The sequence below is a fragment of the Aotus nancymaae genome, unplaced genomic scaffold (assembly GCF_030222135.1).
Source record: "Aotus nancymaae isolate 86718 unplaced genomic scaffold, 86718_ANA_hifiasm-v0.15.2.pri h1tg000051l, whole genome shotgun sequence".
NCBI classification, from domain to species: domain Eukaryota; kingdom Metazoa; phylum Chordata; class Mammalia; order Primates; family Aotidae; genus Aotus; species Aotus nancymaae.
Genome location: NW_026988465.1, coordinates 4,422,988 through 4,436,495, shown reverse-complemented (window position 1 = coordinate 4,436,495; position 13,508 = coordinate 4,422,988). Strand labels below are relative to the sequence as shown.

Sequence of the window (13,508 nt, the reverse complement as noted above, 5' to 3'; positions counted from 1 at the left end):
CTAGCATTCAAACCCAAAGCCCATCTCTTTTAAATCTCCATCCTCCCTTTCCTCATCACGTGCCTGGGGTGTGAGGTGCCACTGTGATCTTGAGGGAACTGGGCTGCTCTCCTTCTTCTGCTTTGAGGAGGGCCGGGTTTTTTTCTTCTTCTCCTTTTAATAAAGGCCTTTTCACGTTTGTTTCTCAGGCCTTCCCCAAACACAAAACTGTCACTGTCCCCTGCTCCTTCCAACTCTAGGGTATCAACTTCAAACCTTTGTATGAACTAAGTCAGTGAGTATTAAAACTCCAGTAAATGTGTGGCAACCCCGGGCTTGCATCTGGAAGACTCAAACCCTAAAGCAAAAACCTTTAGTTTGTATTCTCTTGAAATAGTAAAAAATAAACAACAACACACAAAACACAGCAACTCCACCTCCTGCCCAGCTTTCCTTTCCAGTCTTGGTTCGGTAATAAGAAAAGTTAATCCACCCCCTAGCGCAGCGGCAGCCTCCTCCTCGGCCAGGCTCACCTAGAACATTCACTGCATCATTGCATCCAAGCCAAACTCGGTTACTGAGGCAACTAAGTTTTCCTTCCCAAAGGGTCACAGGGAAACACATCCCTCGGGATCCCCTGGTAACCGTCCACCGATAATGCTGGGGAACCACAACAGCAAATGACTCGCTTTCCAAGGCTGGAGCTGGCCGCCTTGGTCGGCCACAGCGGGGGTGTGCGTGGGGGGTGTGCAGCATCCAGTTACATTCCTGACCCACTTTCGCGTTCCCTCCCTCCCCCTCCTCTTCCTCCTCCTCCTCCCAGGCAGGCCGCAAGGGCGCCAGCGCTCCGAGTAGCCACCCGCGAGCACTCCCTAGACCGCTGCCGGCTGGGTGCACCCGGCGTTGGGCACTACGGAGGGGGGAACCCCGGGGGAGCCTGCCCCCACTCCCACCCCCGGCTTCCCTGCGCGCTCCCTCCTAGGTCACATGGACCCGCGAGCACCTGTTGGCGACCTCAGCCCCAGACCGAGCCCCCCTGCCGTCCCCCTCCACCCTCACGGCAAAGCCCCCTGCGGGAGGGAATGGGAACACTGCCCAGTTCCCGTTTTTCAAACCCCGCTTTGCTAGGAGGGCGCAGGGGACGGCGGGCGACGCCGGCACAGCTGCTCAGCTTAGCAAAGTGCAAAAGCGCCGCGGCCAAGCGGCGACTGGGTGGAGGGGATCCTAACCCCCCCATCACCCTCCTCCCCCGAGGCGGAGCGGGGAGATGGGGTGCGCCCGCCCCCAGCCCAACTCCGCTGGAAACCTGGGCTCCTCGCGGGCGCGGGCGGGGATGCTGTGGAGTCCGGGCCGGGGCCGCAGGGGCGAGGGCAGGTAGCGGGTGGTGAAGGGTGGGTGTGCGTTCCAGGCAGCCGAGTGCAGGAAGGGGGCGGGAAGCTGCCGTCGCAGCTGCAACTTCTGAGCGTGCAGAGCAACTCAGCAACTTTGCCTGCGCCGCGCGCCCCTCCCCCGCGCCACCGGGCCGGGCCGGGGGCTGCGCGGCGCTTGCGGGGACAGACTGGAGGTGCCGGCCAGTGGGGAGGGGGCTGGGCTGGGGCCACGGAAGTGGCAGAGCCTCTCAGGGGGCAGGAGTTGGGGGCGCACCCACGCGCCCCCACGGACCGCGCACGACCCCCACTAGCCAGGCCCTCCACTGCCTCTGGGCTCCGCGCGAGGAAGGGGGCGGAAGGATGGCGGCGGAACCATGGAAACTGCGCCGGGTGGATAAATAAGGAGAGGCCCGCGCGAGGCCGTCCCGGGCTGCCAGCATCTCGGAAGGCGGATGCAGCGCCCTGGGGAAGCGCGGCCCTGCTCGCACAAGTTGTTCTTCCCGAGCCGCCGCAGGCTGCTCGCCCTCCCGCCGGGCTCCGCGCCGCAGCCGCCCTCGGGGGGCGCCGCCTGGAGAGGCAGGCCCTGGCCGGGAAGCAGGCCGCCGGCGAGGGCTGCGAGGTGTGGGGCAGAGGAGAGTGTGAGGGTGACCCCGGGGTCATCAACTGTGTGTACGGGGCCCTAAGGACTGCGCGAAGCCCTGGCCGCTCTCGTTAGTCCCGAGAGCCTGGAAAACCCCAGGTGCGCGTCCCGGAAGGTGGATTCAGGTAGTTCAGTCATTCAGAACCTTTAATGGGGCTAAATCGAGGAGTACAGGGAAAGACTGGGAACTTGGGACAGCCTGGGATGGTACCCGATGTCCCCGAAGTCGTGCCCACACCCCTTCAGGGAGGCTGCCGGGAGTCGGATTGGCAACAGGGAAGCAGGATGTAAACCAGGAGGCTCGGGCCAGGCCCCTGCGCTCAACCGCACCCATTCCCTGCAAGCAAACTTATCCTCCAACCTTCCTCCCCGGAGCTCACACATTTCATCTGACTCACTGCAGAGTTACTGATGCTCTCTGGCCAAGCCTATTGCCTGTAAAGCTAGAGATTTCAGTGCTGGTGTTATGAAGTTGAGTCACTTCAGGGTGTGGGGATCTTCAGACGCAAAGGGGTTATTTCAAGTGAAAGTAAACTACCTGTGCGGAGAAGCCTGGCAACCAGCTGAATGGTTTAATTACATGCCATCTTAATTTAAAGAGATTTGCATGCTCATGAGGCCAGCTGGACAGTTACATGGTGATGTGTGATGTGTACCTGGAAATTACTTTTTAACTGGATAAGGTCAATTTATTTCACACCACGAAAGGGTGAACGGTATTTCTCTTTTTTGAATTCAAAATTTTTGGTTCTTTTACTTCTTTTTCTTATTTCTCTAATCCCATGACATTATTTTCGTTTACTTCTTAATGGAAAAATAAATCACCTACTCTTTTCCTCTGAAATAATTATGAAAGTTTAGGCTAGAGCATAGTTTTCCAGAATGTCATTCCAAAGAACTAAATTTTTAGTATGTCCATAAGTTATATTTGAAAAAAGGGTTCTACGGTCATATATCGCATCACATTTATTCCCAGATACACATAGTTTTGAATGTTAACATCTCTGATATCTTATATTTGGTGCCATCTTAGCATTGGGTCATAGTTTAATTGGCAATGGTTTTCTTTCTTAGTGGTCCATAAAATAAGGAAGTTTGAGAAATGCTGAGTTAAACAAGTTAAATAAGTGTATTTGTTACACAAGAATTAAATATAGCAGCCTAAGGCCTTTCAGAATCTTCGATGTGCTAAGGTGTTTGTGAATCACCACGAAGAGTTTATAATATGCAAACTTTCTTAAATGTATTTGTTCAGTCACTTTTTTTTTTTTTTTTTTTTTTTGGTGAAGATTTTGCCTATGGCTAGTATTCCTTTCGGGAACTGCTGCTTTGCTGCTCTAGGGATTGCGCCAGATTTGAACAGCGTTAAGGGAAATGTTCACGTTTCAACATGGTGTCATTAGGAATCATCAACCAATAAATTAAATTTAGTATAATTACCAAAAAGAGAGAAAAAGACCATTTGAGGAAACATTTAAAGGCAGAACTGTTCACATTTGGCTATAATAGAAACTGAATCAGGACCATCTTTAGAGAATTGGTTCCAGTAAGTCGGAAAATTAGTAAGTCAGAAAATTTATGTATCTGATCTAATCCATGTTATACTATCTCCTGCATTATTTTAATTTGTAGGAGTTAATAAAAATGTCTTATTTAAATTAGATTGGCACTATGCTACTCCCCAATTACTTACAAAAAGTCCCTCAAAACATTGTTACAGAAAAATAAGAAATGGTGGTGAGCACATAAAAGTGTACTCTAAATAAAAAGAAAGAAAGAGCAAGAGGCATTTTCAATTTTCCAAAGACAGATAAAATTGGACATAAAAAGCCAGACGTGGTGGCTCATACCTGTAATCCCAGCACTTTGGAAGATTGAGGCAGGAGGATCTCTTGAGGCTAGGATGAGACCAGCCTGGGGCAGCAAAGCAAGAACCCATCTCTACAAAAAATTTAAAACAAAAAATTAACTGAGCATGATGTCAGGTGCCTGTGGTTCCAGCTACTCGGGACGCTGAGGTGGGAGGATTGTTTGAGCCCAGGAGTTGAGGCTGCAGTAAGCTGTGATAGCACCACTGCACTCTAGCCTGAGCGACAGAGTGAGACCTTGTCTCTGAAAAAAAAAAAAAAAAAATTGAAGAAAAAAAAAATTGAGCATAGGAAAGAAAAATCTACCTCACTGATCCCTTACTAAAGGTAAGAAGTAAAGCAGATATTTTTATAAGCAAATAAAATATCTTACTTAGAATGTTTAAAATACGAATATAAAATGTACACTTATATACATTAGCTCATTTCACAGTACAGTAATCCTGTAAGGTAGATGGAGCCACCATTCTTACCCTCAGATTGTATACCCTCTCATTCATTTATGTAACAAACATTTATTGAGTACCTACCAGGCTCCAGACAGGACACTGTACTTTGATGATAAAAAGACAAATATGAGAAGATCCCACTCTCTAGAAGTTCACTTCTGATAGGAGAGATGATACATAAAATAAATAATTGTAATACAGTGTGACATTAGGGCTTAGAAAGGTTAACAACTTACCCAAGGGACTAGTCTTAGGATTCTATAAGACCCACTCTCTTCTACAATAGACATACTCTCAATTTTGCAAATAACACCATGCAGATAAAGCTTTTGAAATAAACATAAAACCATATGTGTTGAAGCTTAAAAGCCAGAAAGAAATTTAGAAATTATATGGGCTAACCCACTCATTTTACAGGCCTGGAAACTGAGACAGAGAAGAGAGATATGCTCAAGGTTATACAGTTATATATCAACCACATTAAATTAGAATCAAGACTTCTCTAAAACAAAAAACAAAAAAAGAAAAACAGAAATAAAAGAATCAAGACTTCTCCATCCCCAGCTCTGTGCACTTTAAGGCACTGCCCTACAGTAAGAGACAGTGAGAAGTCTCAATTGAGCCTGTTTCCACTGCTGTGCAGTGTTTGGGCCCATCTCAATAAAGACCTAGAGTGATTGTTGAATCAGTGATAAAATGTCCCATGATTAAGCACTTATTTAAAGACCTATTTCTCAGAGGAACTGTAAGGGGATTTCAGCTATGCGAGTTCCTTAAAAACAGCCACTATCCTTAAAAGTTGGAGATACAATTAATTTTTAAAAGTAAACAAATACGGGATGTTTGGGGAAATTTGAGCACTATATATTAAAGACTATTAAGGAATTATTGTTCCTGGTTTGAGTATTAGTGAATTTGTGATCATACTATTTTTTCAGAGTTCTCATGTCTTAGACACACATCATGAAATATTTGCACCAAAATGATGAGATGCCTGGTATTAAAATAATACAGCTTTTTTTTTTTTGGTGGGTGTGGAAAATGAAAAATATAAGTGAAATAAGATGCCATATGCTGAAACTGGGTGGTAGGCATGTGAGAATTCATTATACTATTATCTTTTTTTTTTTTTTTAAGACGGGGTTTCACCATGTTGGTCAGGCTGGTCTTGAACTCCCGACCTCAGGTGATCCGCCCACCTTGGTCTCTAAAGTGCTTGGATTACAGGCATGAGCCACCACGCCTGGCCTATACTATTATCTCTACTTTTGTGTGTCTTTAAGAATTTCCAAAATAAAAAGGCCTTCTCTTTTGTCAATATGAAACAAAAATATTTTCCCTTCATTTGAGGTACGCACAGAAAGGGATACACTCTGTTTATTTCAGCCAGCTAGCATTCTTCCTATGGAATATTAAGTTAGTCCTGAAGCCACATCATCATGGAATCTATAGTATCATTAAGGGCCTCTTTGTGGCTAAGAAGAGTTGGTGCATTACTGTTTTTATTATAAGATTTATAGAGCTGGTTTATAATACTGTATTCTTAATTGTGTGGGTAATATATTTAAAACACATGTGGTAGCTACAGTTCTGGTTCTATTTTGAGTGACTTTGGATTTTTTTCCCCTTTCTATTCATATAAGGTGTATCTGCATCTGGAAACGATCAAAATCTCACAAAGACAACACAATGAATGTGGTTAATTTAAGGGATAGACACCACTGAGGTTATAAGCAAGATCACTATCATTCAATAAATATTTGATTGGCAAAACTTCTGGTTTTGTAGAGAGCTGGAAAACTGTAACGTGGGTGGGATTTCCAAGCACATGGAAATGAAACTAATTGCAAGATGAGACTAACTTCACGTGCTCAGATGCTTAGGGAAAAAAATATTTTTATTTTACCTTGCTTAAATTACAGAAAAACACTTTAAGGATGTGTTAAGCATCCCTTCCTGCTTTCACATCATGTTTCTGCTCTAAGTCAGTGGTTCCCAGTTGGTGGCTGAATACTCCCTCTGGAACACGGAGTTATTGCAAAGGGCCAGTGGTGCTTAATGTGCACCTAGCACTTCCTGCAAACAGAGTTAATAGTACTGGCATATAAAGGCACTCTGTCCAAATATGTGTCCTTGTCATTAATTAATAAGCCACAAATTCATTTAAAAGCATTTTTACATTTAAACATTTGTACATTTTACATTATTACTTTGTTGTTATTTATTTATTTATTTTGAAATAGAGTGTCGCTCTGTTGCCCAGGCTGGAGTGCAGTGGCATGATCTCGGCTCATTGCAACCTCTGCCCCCCGGGGTTTGAGTGATTCTCCTGCCTCAGCTTCCTGAGTAGCTGGGATTGCAGACACATGCCACCATGCCCAGCTAATTTTTATGTATCTTTTAAATTAATGAATATTAAAGTACAACTACTATATATATGGTGGGGGTCAAAAAAGGAGAACCAACTAGTAAGAGAGAAAGTTTAGTAAAGCAGACATTCTCTCTCTCTCTCCCCCCGCCTCTTTCTCTCTGTCCTTATTTTATGTAATATAATTTTTTGATTTATTTTATAGGATATAATATAAGAGATAAAATGGTGTTGGGGATAACTGTATGCTCTCATCACATTTGTTTTATCATTTGGCTGTCAAAACTGGAAGCTCCAAACATCTCTTCTTTGCAATTTCTTTCTTACCTAATCTACTTTGATGCCCAAAGCCAAGAAAAGGTTTTACAATCCATGCACATTATCAGGCCTGAAATACTCAGGATATAACGTCTCTGCTGGAACTTTTTACAGTCATGAAAACAAAATTGAATGGTACTTGTCAGAAACACAAATGGTGTTCACAGTGACTCAGAAGGTTCTTATTACAAAGTAAATTTTTACTCTCAATTTCTCTGCTTGCCTTGTACACTTTTCCCTTCAGCATGGTATCTTTTTTTTTTTTTAAGGGTCTTTAGTCTTGGATTATTACGGCCAGCAAACAAGCAGATGGCATCATTGCTGAGCAGGGTTCTAGTGTGAAGGATGATACACTGAGCTCTCAAATCATAATTGAAGGTGGGATTAGTTGGAAGAGTCTTGTTTATTAACAAAATCCTCTTCATTTCTTTTATTCCCCAATAATAACTTACCACTTACTAAGCCCTTACCCTGCACCTGGCATTTTATGCTAATCTTCACAGCAACTCTAAGAGGCAAACCTTCTTCCGTATTTTACAGATGAGGAATCTGACACTTAACAAGGTTAGGTAATTTAAGGTCATGCAGCTAGTGAGTGACACAATTAGAATTAGAACCCAAGTCTATGACTCCAAAGCCTTAACTAGCACAGACAGGGTTTCCGCACCAGCTCTTAGGTCTAATGCTTTGAACCCCTGGTTATCTCTGCAAAGGCAAGAATTGCCAGAAACTAGCCCAAATGACAGCTGTCTCCTTAGCATCATTAGTCACTTCTTCCTTCATCACTTCCCGGTGGATAGGAGGTTAGTAAGTGGCTTAACCGCTACCAAGATCATCCGCACACTCCATGCACAGATGGCACGGGGCTAGATGTGACTTAACCTAATTATTCTACCCTTTCTGGCTTTTACTTCTAGAAATAGTCATAAAAAAAAAAAAAAAGGGAGTGGGGAGACTTTGAAAGCCTTATTTAGGTCTTTCTACCTGAAAGAAGAGGAAAATTATTTTTGAGGCAAATGAGTTCCTAACTTTCCTGAAAGAAAGGGAGATGATTTATTTATGATTTGTCTGAGGAGCAGTCAATGAAGAGCCATTGCACACAATAGCTATTAAGTCACAAATAACGTGTGGACCCTGGAAGATTCCACTGTTTGGCACGTATGGTGGCTAAAAAAGTGGAGAATCTTCTTAGTTTCACTTCCCACCCAGCCTTTCTTAGGTACTTTGAAGAGAACTTGCCTCTCACTTTCTATGTGCTTTTTAGAACCCTGAGCCATATTGCCATCAGCTAAAGTCTTTATTTTTATTTCTATTTTATGAGATGGAGTCTTGCTCTGTCACCTGGATTGGAGCGCAGTGGCACAGTCTCAGCTCACTGCAACCTCCCCGTCCCAGTACAAGCGATTCTCCTGCCTCAGCCCTCCCCCGACCCCCCGGCCCCTGAGTAGCTGGGATTACAGGTGCCTACCACCATGCCTGGCTAATTTTTGTGTTTTTAGTAGAGACGGGTTTTCACCATGTTGGCCAGGCTGGTCTCCAACTCCTGACCTTAGGTGATCTGCCCATCTCAGCCTCCCAAAGCGCTGTAATTAGAGGCATGAGCCACCAAGCTCAGCCGATAATAAAGTCTTTAACTGTGTATTTTCCTCTGTGTATTTTTTCCTCAGCATGTCTACTTTGAGATGGATGAAAAAGCAGCCTCTCTAACCACCTCAACTTTCCAGTAGGATTGTCTGCCAGAAATAAACCCCTTTCTTTAGGAGGACAAAAACCAAGTGTTCCAGGCTGACAGCTTCTGAGATCACCCCTGAACTATGTAAATTGTCACCACTAGGTAGAGAAATAAGAGGAAGCCACTTAAAAAGTTTTTCAAAAAGTAGAAAAAGTTATTCAAAAAGTAGAGATGAGGTCTTGTTATGTTGCCCAGGCTGGTTTTGAACTCCTGACCTCAAGTGATCCTCCTGCTTTGGCCTCCCAAAGTGCTGGGATTACAGTATGAGCCACCGTGCCTGCCTGGAAGCCACTTATATTTGAGAGTTGGGAGGAAGGGATGGCTTTTGGACTCAGGGAAGCAGCAAGGCAGCAGGGCAGGGAGCAGGTGCCACTGGCAGGTAGCCAGCCCTGCTGCTGGCCTGAAGGGTGAGGGACAGGAGGAAGACAGGCAGACCAAGAGGCTGCGAGCTTTGTGGAAATAGCTGAAAATAGACCGTGAGGTTAGGCCCTGAGAATTGGACTCCTGCTAATGGCAAAGAGAAAAGCCCGGGTCTTCCATACATAAGACCAAGGCAACAAACAGGGACTTTGCACACCCTGAGTCTGGTCTGCCTGCCGAGGATGCCAGCTCTCAGCCCTGACTTGTTGAAAGAGCTCAACTTTTTATTATTTATTTTATTTTATTTTTTTGAGATAGAATCTCGCTCTGTCACCAGGCTGGAGTGCAGTGGTGTGCTCTCACCACAACCTCCACCTCCTGGGTTCAAGTGAGTTTCCTGCCTCAGCCTCCCATGTAGTTGGGACTACAGGCACTTGCCACCATGCCCAGCTAATTTTTATATCTTTGGTAGAAATGGGGTTTCACCATGTTGGCCAGGCTCGTCTCGACCTCCTGACCTCAGGTGATCCTCCCGCCTCGGCCTCCGAAAGTGCTGGGATTACAGGAGTGAGCCACCGCACCCGGCGACTTTTTAATAATTTATCTTCTTGCTGAGTAACAAAGTGATCTAAGTAAAAACGTGTGCTTGTGTCTGTGTCTGTGTGTGTGTTTCACCTACTCGGCTGATTTGGGTCACAGTTGCAGTTTACACTGTGCCTCTAAATTAGCTTTAGAAGAGAAAGCAATTATTTCTTTTCTTTCTTTTTTCTTTTTCTTTGTCCTGCTTTTAGGCAAGAAAGCAATATTTCAAATCACAAATTCAGCTGCCACTGCTGAAAGACAGTTTGCTCTGACTATTCTTCACCAGACGAGGCAGGTTAAACTCTTGTCAGCTGTATGTTGATTTGTTAACACTACCCATGTCCCAGGTAGCAGGCTCAGATGGGTCTCAAAATAGATCAGGCACACATGGCTGATAAGATCCCAATGAGCAGAAGGTAATGTTACACCATCTATGACATAACCTCTAGAATAATCACTGCTGCCCTTTGCTCCAGAATCTAGCTCCAGTGCATGCAAAAGTGGAAAGTACTCAAACAGCAGGGGGTTTAGTGTGTGTGTGCTTTCCTTGAAATTGGTTAAACTTCCACTCAGCTTTGGAAGCTTCTAATAAGCGGTTCACAGCCTTTTCTTCTCTTTCTTCTCCTTTTTTGCTTCAGTGGGATGGATGGCCAAACAAACTTTCTGGTGGCCGTTAAGAAGAAAAAAATTCTTTGCGGAAGCACGTGCCAGTGTTTTACAATGCACAGCACACATCGAGGCTTGTGGCACACACTGGAACACAATCGGATTCCGGAGCTCTAGGGACAAAGAGCGCTGCTAATTTGTGCAGCCGCTGCTTTAGAATGGTGAGCAGGCGGGACACTCCTCTAAGGAGAGGAAGTCAGGGCATCAGCGCAAATTGGTTTTCCAGGCGAAGGAAGGTGAAAGCCCCATCTTGGAAGAAATTTCAGTTTCTGTGGACCCGTGGACTTGATGTCAGGTTACCTCGACCCTCCTCAGCAGGAGCCAAATGCCTGTGCCTTTTCTCCTGGAAAGCTGCCTTTCTAAGCTAGAGAATTGCCGCCACAAACCGATTCTGAGAGGAAGGGAATGTACTCTTCATATTTATAGAGAAAACCAGGAAGTGAGGAGTCGCAGCCCTGGCTTCCTGGTCGGGCTGTTGACTCACACTGTCATCCTTTAGGCGATTTCCTTCGTTTCTTTGCACCTCAGTTTCTCAGTTAAATGAAGGATGAAAATGGAATTCCCCTAGAGGCACTGGGAATACCTCATTAATGTTTGCATTTCTTTGTGATAACTGGGATTCAAGATCTGATTCCTGCAAAGCAGCATTACATGGAAGATTTCATCTTTGTTGTCAACTCAAGGCCATCTTCAAATTGGTCACCTTTCCCACTACTATCCATTCCATGATGTCCCCTTCCCACTCTTTCTTTTCTGTGGTGACTTCAAATGATGTCATTTACATGAAGTTTTGTCTCTGAAGAGAGGAGGCTTTAATTTCTCTTGGTTCATTCCAGAACATGTGTCCTTAGATCACCACAGGCTTGACTGGTTGTGCGAGATAGGACTGAGAGGCCAGGAATGGGATCTCAGTCACAACCTCCATTCTCTTTGAAGGAATTCAGGTTGTCCCTTTGTACTTGGTTTTGTTTTTCTCCTTCAACGTGTCGACCTCATTGTTTGGCTGGGGTGAACACATCACTTCCTCTTTGGGGGTCTGTGTTTTGTCTCCTGCTGGGTTTGAAATGTCATGTAATTTGTTGGGTTTTCACGGGATTATGTTTGGAGTTTGTCTGTTTTTTTGGTGTTCCCAAATCATCACTGCTCACCAGAACCCTCCCTCTTCTACCTCCTGATTAATGATGTGATAGAAATGTGCACTCCTCAGCATTTACCAAGAGAGACACATTCATCTTTAACTGCTCTGTCTGTTCTGTTGCCTGTGAAGGGAGTTCCCCTGCAAGGACAAAAAAAACCCAACAAACCCCACAGTGCTGTTATCTTTCCTTCCTGCCGTGCGGTCAGGCTGCTCTGTCACTTTGCTCATTATCTGGCCAAACTTCATTTCAGAGTGGATCTCCATGCTCCTCATCCACAATATGGTGCAAGCCTCAGGTCCTTCTCTCTTCAGACTCACCAGCCTTTCCTCGGCTCCTCATTCCTAGAAGCAACATTTATCTGCTATAGTAAGTACACTTTGGGAGATGAACTTAGAATTTATTATTAACTCATCCCACAAGCATCATTGATGTACTGCTACGTGCCAGGCACTATACTAGATATCGGGTGTGTGATAAGAATAATGAGCCCAGGTGCAGTGACTCACACCTGTAATCTCAGCACTTTGGGAGGCCGAGATGGGAGGATGGATTGAGGCCAGAAGTTCGAGACCATCTTGGGCAACATAGCCATCTTTTGTAAAGACCCTGTCTTTACAAAAAATAAAAATTTAAAAAATTAGCCAGACATGGCAGTGTGTGCCTGTAGTCCCAGTTACTCGGGAGGCTTAGGTGGGAGGATCCCTTGAGCCCAGGAGGTCGGAGCTACAATGATCTGAGTTATGCTTATGAACTACAAAAGGGCCTCTTTTGTAGTTCACTCCAGCCTGGGTAACAGAGAGAGACCCTGTCTCAAAAATAAAATAAATAAAATAAAATAGGCCGGGTGTGGTGGCTCACACTTGTAATCTCAGCACTTTAGGAGGCCAAGGTGGCAGATCACAAGGTTAGGAGTTCAAGACCAGCCTGGCCAACATGGTGAAACCCTGTCTTTACTAAAAATACAAAAATTACCCGGGCATGGTGGCAGGCACCTGTAATCCCAGCTACTCGGGAGGCTAAGGCAGGAGAATGGCTTGAACCTGGGAGGTGGAGGTTGCAGTGAGCCGAGACTGTGCCACCCAGCCTGGGTGACAGAGCAACTCCATCTCAAAAAAAAAAAAAAAAAAAAAAAAAAGAGGCCAGGTGCGGTGGCTCACGCCTGTAATCCTAGCACTTTGGGAGCCAAGGTGGGTGGATCACGTGGTCAAGAGATGGAGACCATCCTGGCCAACATGGTGAAAACCTGTCTCTACTAAAAATACAAAAATTAGCTGGGCGTGGTGGTGCCCACCTGTAGTCCCAGCTACTTGAGAGGCTGAGGCAGAAAAAAGTCACTTGAACACAGGAGGCGGAGGTTGCGGTGAGCCGAGATCATACCACTGCACTCCAGCTTGGAGACAGAGTGAGACTCCATCTCAAAAAATAAAATAAAATAAAATAAAAATAAAATATGAGATAAAATAATGAGACTCATCTCCTGCTTCTAAGAGCAGGGCTACAGGCAGAAAAGGGGTGGCGGAGGTGCAAGTCGGGATGGAGAGGGCTGAGAAAGACCTGCAGAGTCATGAGTTACAAGGCAAAGAGAGGCCCTTTTGTAGTTCATAAGCATAATGATTGGGTTTTTGCACATACGTGAAACCTTGTTAAGATGTTGGCACTTTACCCATAAGACATGAAACAAAAACACACACCAAAAAACAGTGCAACAGGGAAGATTTCTGATGGTGCCTTGAATCTAGTAGTGATAATATTCATTGCAAAACTTTACTATCATAGCAAAAACATTCCCCTGAACTCTTACTGTGTGCCAAGCACAGTGCTCAGCAATCTGAATCCTTAGCCCTGTGTGGTGAGTTCTGTATTCACCCTTATTTTACAGATGAAGGAATGGATATTTGAAGAGGCTAAGTAATGAGTGCAGGGTGATGAGCTAATATCAAACTCAGGCATTGAGGCTATTCTGTCCAGAGAAAGAAATACATGCTACGGACTTTCTGGACAGGGTTCTGCTATACTTATGACAGCACTAGAAATTAA

General features: G+C 45.0%; 1 pseudogene; it reads left to right on the top strand.

The window, feature by feature from the left end:
- Positions 1-13,057: 13,057 nt before the first annotated feature.
- LOC135269297 (small nucleolar RNA U13) lies at positions 13,058-13,144 on the top strand (annotated as a pseudogene).
- Positions 13,145-13,508: the final 364 nt, after the last annotated feature.